This window comes from Prosopis cineraria, unplaced genomic scaffold (genome assembly GCF_029017545.1).
Source record: "Prosopis cineraria cultivar Desert tree isolate PC_DT_omini unplaced genomic scaffold, ASM2901754v1 PC12, whole genome shotgun sequence".
In the NCBI taxonomy this organism is placed as follows: domain Eukaryota; kingdom Viridiplantae; phylum Streptophyta; class Magnoliopsida; order Fabales; family Fabaceae; genus Prosopis; species Prosopis cineraria.
The window spans coordinates 14,238,016-14,249,636 of record NW_026555343.1 but is presented as its reverse complement, the minus strand read 5'-3'; the positions used below and the strand labels follow the sequence as shown (position 1 = coordinate 14,249,636).

The 11,621-nt window shown below is 32.4% G+C and overlaps 1 non-coding gene across 1 annotated transcript; it reads right to left on the bottom strand.

The window, feature by feature from the left end:
- Window positions 1-9,300: 9,300 nt before the first annotated feature.
- Window positions 9,301-9,407, bottom strand: LOC129289724 (small nucleolar RNA R71). The gene has a single exon (XR_008588213.1). It is a non-coding gene; the product is annotated as a small nucleolar RNA R71 (small nucleolar RNA).
- Between the last annotated feature and the right edge of the window lie 2,214 nt (window positions 9,408-11,621).

Below are 11,621 nucleotides of genomic sequence, written 5' to 3'. Positions count from 1 at the left end.
AAAGCACTCTTGTATTGCAAACATATAGGAGAGCTTTTTTAAGCACTCTTATATATTCCAAAGCACTCTATATGGGAGAGCTTCAAAAGCGCTCCTAAGGCCAAAAAAAAGTACTCCTATAAGATTATTTTGTAGTAGTGGGAACATAGGAGCTGATATGATTTAAAATGAATTATACATGATTTAATGCTTGATAGTGCCATTCAAGTGGTTATTTTTAGTTATAATGCCAATCTTAAATAGGGGACTAGATTTAACTGTTACGTAAATGTTCGTAAATTCATTTATGATGAAGAATTGCAAAAGAATGCAAGTTCAAATATATGAACTTTCAAAACAGAACTAAAGGACCAATAAAACATATGTCTGTACTTGATGGCCCTAAATATTGAGTTTGGAGCTGAAATTTGGCAGGAGCTTAGAGAACATGTAGAAGATTCGTTTCCCCAAATATGGTAATTTTCTAAGCTCTATAAAATATTTTATTGATTTTTGAATTGGGTTCATAAAGCTGTCATGAAACAGCTCTGCAACTTCTATATAGATGTAAAGTTTTAGGATTTTCCTGGACCAAATGGACACCAATGATTTTGAAATATTAACTGTAGATAGTCCATGAAATCATCTCTCTAGGGAGTCCTAATTTGTTTTAATTGGATGTTCCTAGCTCAAGTTATGGTTATCTAAAGTTTAAGATCAATTATATGTTCACAACATGCTAAATTAGGAGAAAAGAAACTTAGGCTTATTGTTGTTTAAATAATTATATTGGTTACTAATAGGATGTCTAAGCATCCTAAGTGAGTTGAAATGGCCTTTAGTAGTAAATGGTGGAAGGAGCAAGTGAGTAAAATGAGAAAAGAATCTACGAGCAAGAACAAGAGTAGTCATGTTTATAAATAGAATGTGTATGATGTTCAGAAAATTTCCTTGATAAATTTATTATATGACTTTTGGATGAACCTTTGGTGTATTTGAATGAGACCATAATAACTTGAATAATATTTGCATGCAAATTAAAGTTTTGGAAGTGTGAACTCCAGTATAATAAGTTACCATTTATTTGATGTTATGTCTATAAATGTAATTTAAGTATATCAAAGTAAGGTAGAAGAAATTCAACACTGACAACTACCCACTATGGTCATTGAGAATCGGAGATTCTTGAGTTTAGCAAGGTGTTATCATTGTTTTTATAGAATTTTATTTACAAAGCTAATTCAAAGGAAAGTAGAGTTGGAAGGGGTTGAATCTTGTGAAAGAGTCTAAAAATAAAAAAATAAAAATTGTTAGCCAGGAAGAGATTTTAAATTTTAGGAATAGAATGACGGAATTTCTCAAGAATTATGATTGTACTATGTTTCATCATGTTGATAGTTTAGCACATATAGTAGTAGTGGTAAAGAGGTCATTGGTAAAGAAGATTCATGAATTACATCAAAATGGAATAAGGTTCAAATTTCAGATATGAGTATTATGATTTTTGTAAGTGTTGATTTTTCTCTAGATGATAATTGTTTCTGATGTTTAAAGTGCAACTCAAGATTATACAAATTGTTAACAGTGATAAGAAAATGGAGTATTCAGACGCAATAGTAGAGTGTATGCTTTAAAAACTGAGTGTTAATATATATATATATATATATATTAACTGACTTCATTGTATATCAAATATTTATATTGTGAGGACGGTATGAAAAAGGGGCATAATCATGGGATTTTATCTCATGATATTTGGCTTGTGCACAAGGTAGGGCATTGGACAATTGATAAGTGCATCATTGATTAGAAAAGTTTATAGAACTGCATAGAGTTCCATTATCTTAGTTAGGGATCAAGGTTCTATTTTACTTTGTGTATTCAGTAAGCCTTTCAAGAATCTTTGGATATTATCACAAATTAATGATTGATATGAAAGGATAATTTGTATTTTAGGCCGCATGATAATATTTTATATTTTGTTCTTAGTAGAAGTTGGGAAATTACTTGGCTTTGACGAAAAGTGTGCATAACAATAGCTAAGTACCAGCACTTCCAATGTTAAGGGTTGTAGAAATGAAAAATGAAGATTTCTAATTGAACGGCTTGATGTTACTTAAGATGCCATTAAAACAGTAAAGGTAATTATGGAAAGAGAATTGGTGTAGTTGTTTATCGTTTGGTGCTGCCTCCTGAGCTATCAAGTGTTCATTGGGTGTTTTATTTATCAATGCATATACCTGTATGACCCTTCCTATATGATTGAGATTCAAGAGATATAGATAGACTCAGATTTATCATACGAAGGTGTCCTTATTACCATTCTTGATTGACAAGTAGAGAAGTTGTGATCGAAGGAAATCACTTCAATAAGCCTGTTATAGCGTAACCATTTACAAGAGGAAGCTACTTGGGAAGTCGAAGTGAAATGTGTGTTAAGCAGCTGATATTGTTCAAGGATTGAGGTGAGCATATTTAAATTCGGACGATCAAATTTTTTTAAAGGGAGAAGAATGCAATAGCCTAAAATATCTTACGTAAAAATCAAAATATATAATAATATATTTTAAGAGTATTTTTATTTGTTTTGGAAACATATATAGCAGAAAGAAGAGCTGGTCTAGTGGAGGCTAAGTAACCCCTTACTTAAGTGGTCCTAAGTTTGAACTGTCCAGAGATCCAGGGTGCAAAATTTTATTATTTTGCTTTAGCCTCAAATTACAATTTGTCCCTTCTGAAAAAAATAAGATAAAAGGTGAAGACCAGGTTAGAAATGCACGCATCCACTGGCATTTCTTTCTTCTTTTCCCTCTAAAATTTTTAATGTTCAAAAGCTAGGGAGATCAACCATCTCTCCTTCAATTTTTTCAGCGTTTGTCCCAGCTACTGTCAACGGCATGGGTGGTGATAAAGCTCCTTCCATCCTTGTAGGAATCTGGTTTGTGAATGCTTCTTCTCCCCTGTTTTGAGTCACAAATCGCTCAACCTTACTAGTGTCTAGCTTCTCGATTTGTCATCATCATTGCTGAAGCCGCTATTCGTCGCCAGTGCAAGTAGTTCCAGTGAGGTTATAAGCTCTTTTGTTCTATATGGTGTTATTGTCCAAGCTTCCTTCCCCTATTCTGTACCGTGCACTCCTTCCTTATTTGTGTTGTTGGTGGTTTCATGTGGTAAGAAGCTTCAATCTCTCACTTCTTTGTTGCTGCATGTATATAGTTACGTCTTGTGACTGAATTTTTCCTCTCTGTTTTTTTTTTTTTTTTTGCTAACCGTGAGGAATTTAAAGTTGGAAACCTGGTTCTTCTTTGAGTATAAACAAATTTATATATGCTGAAGGAGTAAATTGGAGGGCTAGATTATTTCAATTATTGATGAACAAATTTGGGGAATGAAATTTGAAGTAAGGAAGTTTGATATTAGTTAAAAGATTCATGTTCACAAGATGCTTGATAAAAATTAGTAAGAAAGTTTGGCATTAGTAAGAAAGTTTTGTATTGTAGGATTTTCGGAAGGTTATACTTATAAATGAGATGTTGTCAAAATTCTTACAAAGTCTTAAGGCTTTTGTTTAAATAAAAATTATCCAAGATTTCCTAATTCTATATAAATAGAATTAAGTATTTAGAAAATTTTCTTGAATTAAGGCTTAAAGGATATGTGTTTTATACACATATCTCATGTCGGTCACTCCTGAATTTTGAGGCGTGATAGTAAGTAAAAAAAATTGTATGAATTCTAAAATTAAAACTGACAAGAATATTTATACGATAAATAAAGGAATAATGTAAAAATTTAAATAAAAAAAATTTTATAAACACTTTGTAAGAAATTATTTAAAACACTACCTACTCACCTGAGAGTTTCTCAATAATTTTAAAGCTTGCTTCACTTTAACTTCTCATTTAGTTCAAAGGGTGCCATTACTTTTCTTAATAAGTCAATCAAAATTTTAAAATCACTTGTTTATTCTTTTCTTCATACAATTTAAATAAATAAGTGTTTAATATGCTAACCATTCTTTTTATCCTAATAAGTTTTCTTCCTCCTTTAGTTTCACTTATCAATTGATTCCTCAAACAGTTAGTGACAATTAAATCAATTTCAAATAACATCACAACTATACATACGTAGCCAAAATTTTCTTATCAAATTATTAACTTAACAATAACCTAACAAGAGCAAAAGAAAACCTTTCCATTTTGTTTATGCCTTCCTTAATGCTTAACAAAGCATCATAAACTACCAAGCCTCTTTCACTTTAATTCCCTTTTCAAAAGTTCTCTTATAATAATAATTGAAACAATTCAAACTTCCTAACATCTACTAAAAAGAATAATTGTCTTCTAATATGTAATAGCCCAAAAAAAAAAAAACAACAACAACAATAACAACAACAATAATAAATATAAGTATATATATAAGTTGGTGTTTTAATATTAGTTATATTAATTTTGGAAATATGTGTAGCAAAAAGAAGACTTAGTTTAGTGGTTACTATGTAACCATTTATGTAAAAGGATCAAGTTTTGAATCTGCTGATGCACAAATGGAGGGGGTTTATTTTTGTAATTTTAGCTTTAAGAAATTACCATTCTACCCTCACCCTCATCATTTTAAATTATCCTTTCTCTTCCTTATTCAGTCGGTGCACAAAGAGAGAGATAGAATTCGAGAGTGTTCAAAACTGCTCTCCAAGCTTCTACCATCACCGACCATCTCTCCCTTCTTCGTCCCTTACTGTCACCGGTGTTAGAAGAGACTTACCATGGCACAGTGACGTTTGGGTATACCTTCATGTCTTCCAACTCTGTTTTTCTTCCTCTCTGTCTGATGTTGCTCTCTCGTGCCATTTACATTTGAGAGATTGTAGGAATGAGAGATTAAGTTGCTAGAGCTTCGGTGGGACTATTATGAGCTTGGGTTGTTGCTGTGGATTTGGTTGTGGTGCTTTCTTGAGAGTAGCGTCCAGTTTTTGTCCTCCCCTGTTCTGCTATTAGTTTCATTTTTCCTTCTTGCCATAACGTGTGCAGCGTCGGGCTCTCTCTTCTGTTCAATATTCAAGGATCCTTCTTCTTCCTTCTCTGCTGTCTGTCATTGTCTGGGCTAGTCAAGTTAAGGTGAGGAATTTTTGGACCTTCCATTTGTGGATCAGCTGTACGTGTAAATGTATATATGTGTTGCTGTCGCTGCTCTATGCGTGTAGTTACAGCACTTTATTTTTGTTCTGCAATCGTCTATGCTGTTATAGAAAGGAGAACATTGAAACTTTAAGCTTGAAATCCATCTAAACTTGGTAATAATATATGATATATGTGAGTTGAGGGTTGAGGTTTTAGAAATTTATCTCCTCTGTGACTGCATGTGCACGCATAGAAAGAGGAGTTTTTATTTAACCATTTATATATTATTATGAAATATTATTCTTGACAAGTACTACATTGAAATTTGAAATGATTCATGCGAGTTTAGTATTGAAAATGCAAATTAAATTTTAGAAGTAATTATTCTTCTCACATGTTTGAAACGTAATTTTTAAGAGGATTGTAAATAGAATACTGCTGTTAAGGGTAGTTCCGTTAGCCCGTAGCGCACTGTGGTTAAACACTAGCTAGTTTGTCTTGTGAGCTTTGTTCTTACGTTTGATATTCGTGGAATTTGTACCCACGTTTGATTTCGTGGCCTAAGTTGCATTTGTTTATTTACCCTCGTAGACACTGTGTCTACGTTTGTTTTTGTAGCTTCGGCTGCGTTTGGTTACGTACCCTCATGGATTGTGTGTCCATATTTATTTTCATGCATAAGCCGCATTTGGTTATTTACCCTCATAGGCTGTGTGTCCACATTTGTTACCTGTTCTGTTAAGTTCTCAAAATTCTAAATGTTAACTAATATGTGTTTTCAAAATTTACATAATTTTAGCTAGCAATTATATCACTCTGATTTATGTGTGAATAAATTGTTTACTTTAAGCACGATAAAATAATTTGCTTCCAATTTACTCTCATTTGATGATCATGGCTATGACTTACAAACCTATAAGTTTATTCTGTTGAATTATTTTTTTATAGTTTACACCATTAATTGAGCTTGATAATTTAAAATTTTAAAATTCTTCTTTGAAAATGCTATTCACTAGAAAGTTTATTTTGGTCTCAGATTTATTAGCTGACGCTGATCCTACCACTGACCTCTAAAGGACAATATAGCTACATTGGGTAGAAATTTTGATTGGTACTGTTACTTTTGATGTAATTATATAAGTCGTATGTATTTTTGATTTAAAAGAAAGATTAGTGTTCTACATAGATTATTGTTAGAATTTTATTTTGAACTATATATATTATTGCTGGTTGGAAGGAGTTAAGCTCTTGATTAATATTATATTTTATGAAAATTTTATTGTAGAATTTTTGGGAGACCTTATTTACAAGAGAGGTTTTGCCAAAATTTTTACAAAAACATTGAAATCTTGTTATGACAATTAATTTTATAAGTGTTAGAATTTCTACATGATCTGATTATTTCTTTTTAGAAAATGAAATGAATTTTTATTTTAAAGCTTATGAGAATGTGTGATGTAGTTCACACCCATGCTAGTCACCCTTTATTTCTGGGTCGTGATATAATAATTGTTTAATTAACAACAATATGTTCATCACAAACTCACATTTAGACATTTTATCAAGAACATTGCAGGCTTTAATTCTCAAACTAATATCAAGCTTCCTCCTATTCGATTCCACTTCTTCAACCCAAATCAATTATAAACTTAAAGAAAATCAAATCAGTCATGCTTCTTATGCTTAACTCCCTCCCAAGAATTAATTAGTTAAGCTTGATGAAGATTTAAACCCACTTCCATCCTTCCCAAGTTTGAATCAAACAATTATAATGAATAACATATTAGAATTCATGCTCTTAAAACTTGATTTTCAACTTGTTTATATCCTTTTACATCTCCTATTCATACGTAAGACCAATAGAGAAAAAGAGATTCAGATATCCTTACCTCAATCCATGATGGTAGAAGCAAAAAAATGAGGAGAAAGTTGCCATCACATGAACATGAAGGAGGAAGAAAAAGGTCCGGTGCACTCCATATCATAGCAAGAACAGAGAAGGAAGAGGGATTTTAGTACTTGAAACAGGGAAGACTGACTAAGGTTGTCGCTACCCTAGCAAAATAATACTAAGCTACACTAATGTAGTACTAGTATATACATAGGTCGATCTTTATGAGGAATGATAAATGATAATTTTATATATTTTTATCCTTTTAATTTAGACTTTTAAATATTTATTTGAGGCTAATTGAGTTTAATTAGATATTATTTGATTTTATTAGCCAATATTCAGTTTTGGAATTTCAACTAACTAAATCTTTGATTTTAAAATATAAATGATATCTTTAATATTTTTGCACACATGCTATTTAATTTTATTTTATTTGTGCAGATTTTCTAGATTTAATTTGAAAGATATTGGTAGAGAATATTTTGGATAAGAAGAATATGGGCATGCTTGGAGATCAAATCAAGAATCAAATCTTTAAAATTTTATTTGAATTTATTTTGGGTTATTTAGTGTAGTTTTCATTTAGGGTTATTTAGGGTATTTTTATTTTTTTATTAAATTATTAAGTTTCAAGTTGGAAGAGGCATACGAACACACACCACAAGACTTCTAATATAAAAGCCTCACACGTTGAGATTTAAGGGGATGGAGGCATCACTGGACGGATTGAAAAAAAGAAAGAGCACTACTTTTACGAAAGAAAAGAACATAACCGACGGCGTAGCGACCGCAGTTCTCTTTTTCTTCAATTTTTTTAGGGATGGCTTGTCAATTTCTCATCTCATGTTATTTAATTTTTAGTTCTATGAATAGCTAATTTTTTTAGTGTGATCAATCACAAATTATGATCCTAAATTTTAATTAGAGTCTTTGATATTCAAAGAAAATTTTCTTTTAGCTTTATTCCAATTTGCTCCTCTTCTCTCTACTTCTGAATTTTATGCTTTAATTGCTATTGCTGATTAGAGTCGCTTTATTGTATAATTTTTGGGTTATAAATTTTATCTGAAGTTTTGCTTGCTATAATCGATTGATATAGCATTGTAAGAGTAATTTGACCTAGCTTGGATGATTATCCATGCTTTGTTCTGGTGTGGCTAACATGGAACAGTTGTTAAGTTGTGGGTTAAAAGAGATCTCAATTAATCTATAACTTAATTTCTTGTTTAATTCTTGAATGAAAATTTGAGAAATAAATAATAAAACCAGAATAATAAAGTTAAATAAAATTAATTTAATTTGTGGACGAGGAAGATTAAATTTAGGTGATTGGCTTGTGATTGATTGCATTGCTTGTTCTTGATAATTTTCTCAGTTGAATTTTCTTTATTTATCTAATTCTAATTTAGATTTTTTAATTTCATTATAAAACCCCCCCCAATTTTTTAGCTTTTCATAATTATAATTTAAATAGTTACTCTATTGACTCTTAGAGAGACAACCTAGGTTGCACTTTACTGCAAAATCTAGTTTTTATTAATTTTGGTGATATTCGACAGTAGTGTCAAAGGTGTTAACTTTTTGAGTTTGGTTATTAGTTTTTTTTTTCTTTCTCATTATTTTTATTATTTTTATTTTTTTTCTAGTATTTTTTTATTTTTTTCAAGATTTATTATTTTTTTTTCTTTACTTGTTTTAGGTGTTTTTCATTGTTTTTCCAGTTTATTAGTGCATGACAAGATCTTTGCAAGATAAATTAATTAATTTGAATTCTAAAATTGAGAGAACTTGTCGTAATAACCGTAAGAATCAAAAGCACCATAAAATTAGGGATAGTGTTATTTCTGAAATTTTGTCTGAATTGATTGATAGCGTTATTAGTGATTCTGAATCTGACTTAGACTCTACAGTTAAGTTGGAAAACATGGATGAAAATAATAATGGTAATAGGACAATTAAAGAATTAGCTGCGCCTAATGCACACTCTCAAAATTTGTGCATTCAATATCCTAATTTAGATGCAAATGCTAGTTTTGAATTGAAATCTGGTTTAGTACATTTGCTACCTAAATTTCATGGTCTTGCAGGAGAGGACCCGAATAGGCACTTGAAGGAATTTCATATTGTGTGCTCCACCATGAAGCCTCAAGGAGTTTCAGAAGAGCAAATCAAATTGAGGGCTTTTCCTTTTTCATTGGATGGAGTGGCAAAAGATTGGTTGTATTACTTGCAACCAGGTGCCATTACCTCTTGGGATCAAATGACACAGTTATTCTTGGAAAAATTCTTCCCTACCTCTCGCACAGTAGCAATAAAAAAGATATTTGTGGGATTCGTCAGATGACTGGGGAGACATTTCATGAATATTGGGAAAGATTTAAGAAATTATGTGCCAGCTGCCCTCACCATCAAATACCTGATCAGCAGCTGGTTCAACATTTTTATGAAGGTCTCTTACCAACAGATAGGTGGTTTGTTGATGCCGCAGCTGGTGGTGCTTTGGTAGAACTTACTCCAACTGATGCCATGAATCTCATTTCTAAGATGGCACAAAATTCTTAACAATTTAGGACACGAGCTAACCAAGTAGTTAAAGGGGTGAATGAGATTCAAACACCACAATATGATCCTAAATTTGAGAACAAGATGGAGGAGCTCTCTAGCATGGTTCGGCACATTGTCGTAACACAACAAAAATTAATGAATTCACCAGCAGTGCCAACTTTTCCACAGGCATATCCCTCACAGATGTGTGCACAACCTCAATTTTATAATCCTCAACAAGCTACCACATCTTCTGCTTTAGTTGGGCCTCTATGTGGCATATGTTTTTTGGCCACACACACTACTGATCATTGCCCACAGTTGGATGATAGAGTTGAGAATTGTGCTGGGATTTTTCCAACTAGACCTATGCAACAGGGCCAAAAATATGATCCTTTTTCTAACACTTATAATCCTGGGTAGAGAGATCACCCTAATTTCAAATATGGAGGAAGTCAACAACACTAATATAATGCTACAGGTCAAAATTCACAACCTATGCAAGCAATGAGGCAATCTACTCCTATTCAAGGGTCTAAAAATGATGGACCAAGTCTGGAAGAATTAATGAAGCAAATGGCAACTAACAACATTCAATTTCAACAACGCACTGAGATAGTAATCCAAAAATTGGAGAATCAAATTGGGCAATTGTCCACCTCTATTAATGAATTGAAGAGTCAAGTTTCTGGAAAGTTGTCGTCTCAAACAGTTGTAAATCCTAATTGCAGTAATGTTAGTGCCATCACTCTTAGAAGTGGAAAGGAGCTTCTAGAGCCCTCCATAACATCTATCAAGAATAAGTCGACTGGAGCAACACAAGTCACACTTGAGGAGTCTAATAAAGAAAAGGAACCAAGGAAGATCCTTCCATTTCCAAATAGGGACACTCAAAGCAAGAAGTTAAAGGAGGCTGAATTGGAGAAAGAAGTGCTTGATGTTTTCAAGAAGGTTGAAGTCAATATTCCCCTTTTGGAGGCAGTAAAGCAAATTCCTAAATAAGCAAAGTTCTTGAAAGACCTATGCACGAACAAGAGAAGATTTAAAGCTAATAAGAAGGTCAATCTAGGAAGAAGTGTATCAGCCTTATTTCATAGAGGAATGCAGTGCCAACCCCCTATGCCCTTAAAATGCAAAGACCCAGGGAGTTTCACTATACCCTGTACTATAAGAAATTTAGAATTTTCTAACGCTTTGATTGATCTTGGTGCAGCGATAAATGTTATGCCCAAGTCTCTATTTTCTTCTTTACAGGGTTGTGAGATGAAGCCAGCCGGGATTATTGTGTAATTAGCAGACAGGAGACTTGCCTATCCTAATGGTATGCTTGAAGACATTCTAGTTAAGGTAAAGGATTTAGTCTTTCCTACTGATTTTTATATTTTGGATATGGGTAAAGATGATAGTCATGGGCCACCACCACTGATTTTGGGTAGGCCATTTCTTAAGACAACTAATACTATCATTAATGTTAAAGATAGTACTCTTTCCATGGAATTTGCAGGACGTGTTGTTTCAATTTAATCTTTTAGAGGCTATGAAACATCCTATAGAGAATCATTCTATTATTAATATGAGCATGCTTGATATGTTAATTGATGATACATATGATGAGCTTTACAATGAGATGGTTTCTAGTTCTCTTGAGATTGTTGATTTAGATAGCAATACACATTGTTCTGACTCTATTATTTATGAAGATTCTTCTGACTGTTCTGGTTCTGATGATATTGTCGAGTTATTCAAATCCATGCATGATATTGGCATTGAAACTTCTAGTGACTCTAATATGATTGCTTCTGACTCTGAAAGAACTATAGACTTTGCTAGAAACTCTATGTCATGTAATTCCATTAATAATGATAATTCTAGTATTCTAGAACAAGATACTGCTGCTTCTTTTGATGTAATGCAGGTTTGTGGAGTTGCTGAACTCACTACTGACAAGCTAGTACCCTCTATTCAGCAGCCACCTATACTTGAATTGAAAGATCTACCAGAACATTTGAAATATGCATTCTTAGATGAAGGTAAGAAATTACCGATTATTATAGCAAAGGATTCTGATCCTAGTCAAGAGGTAA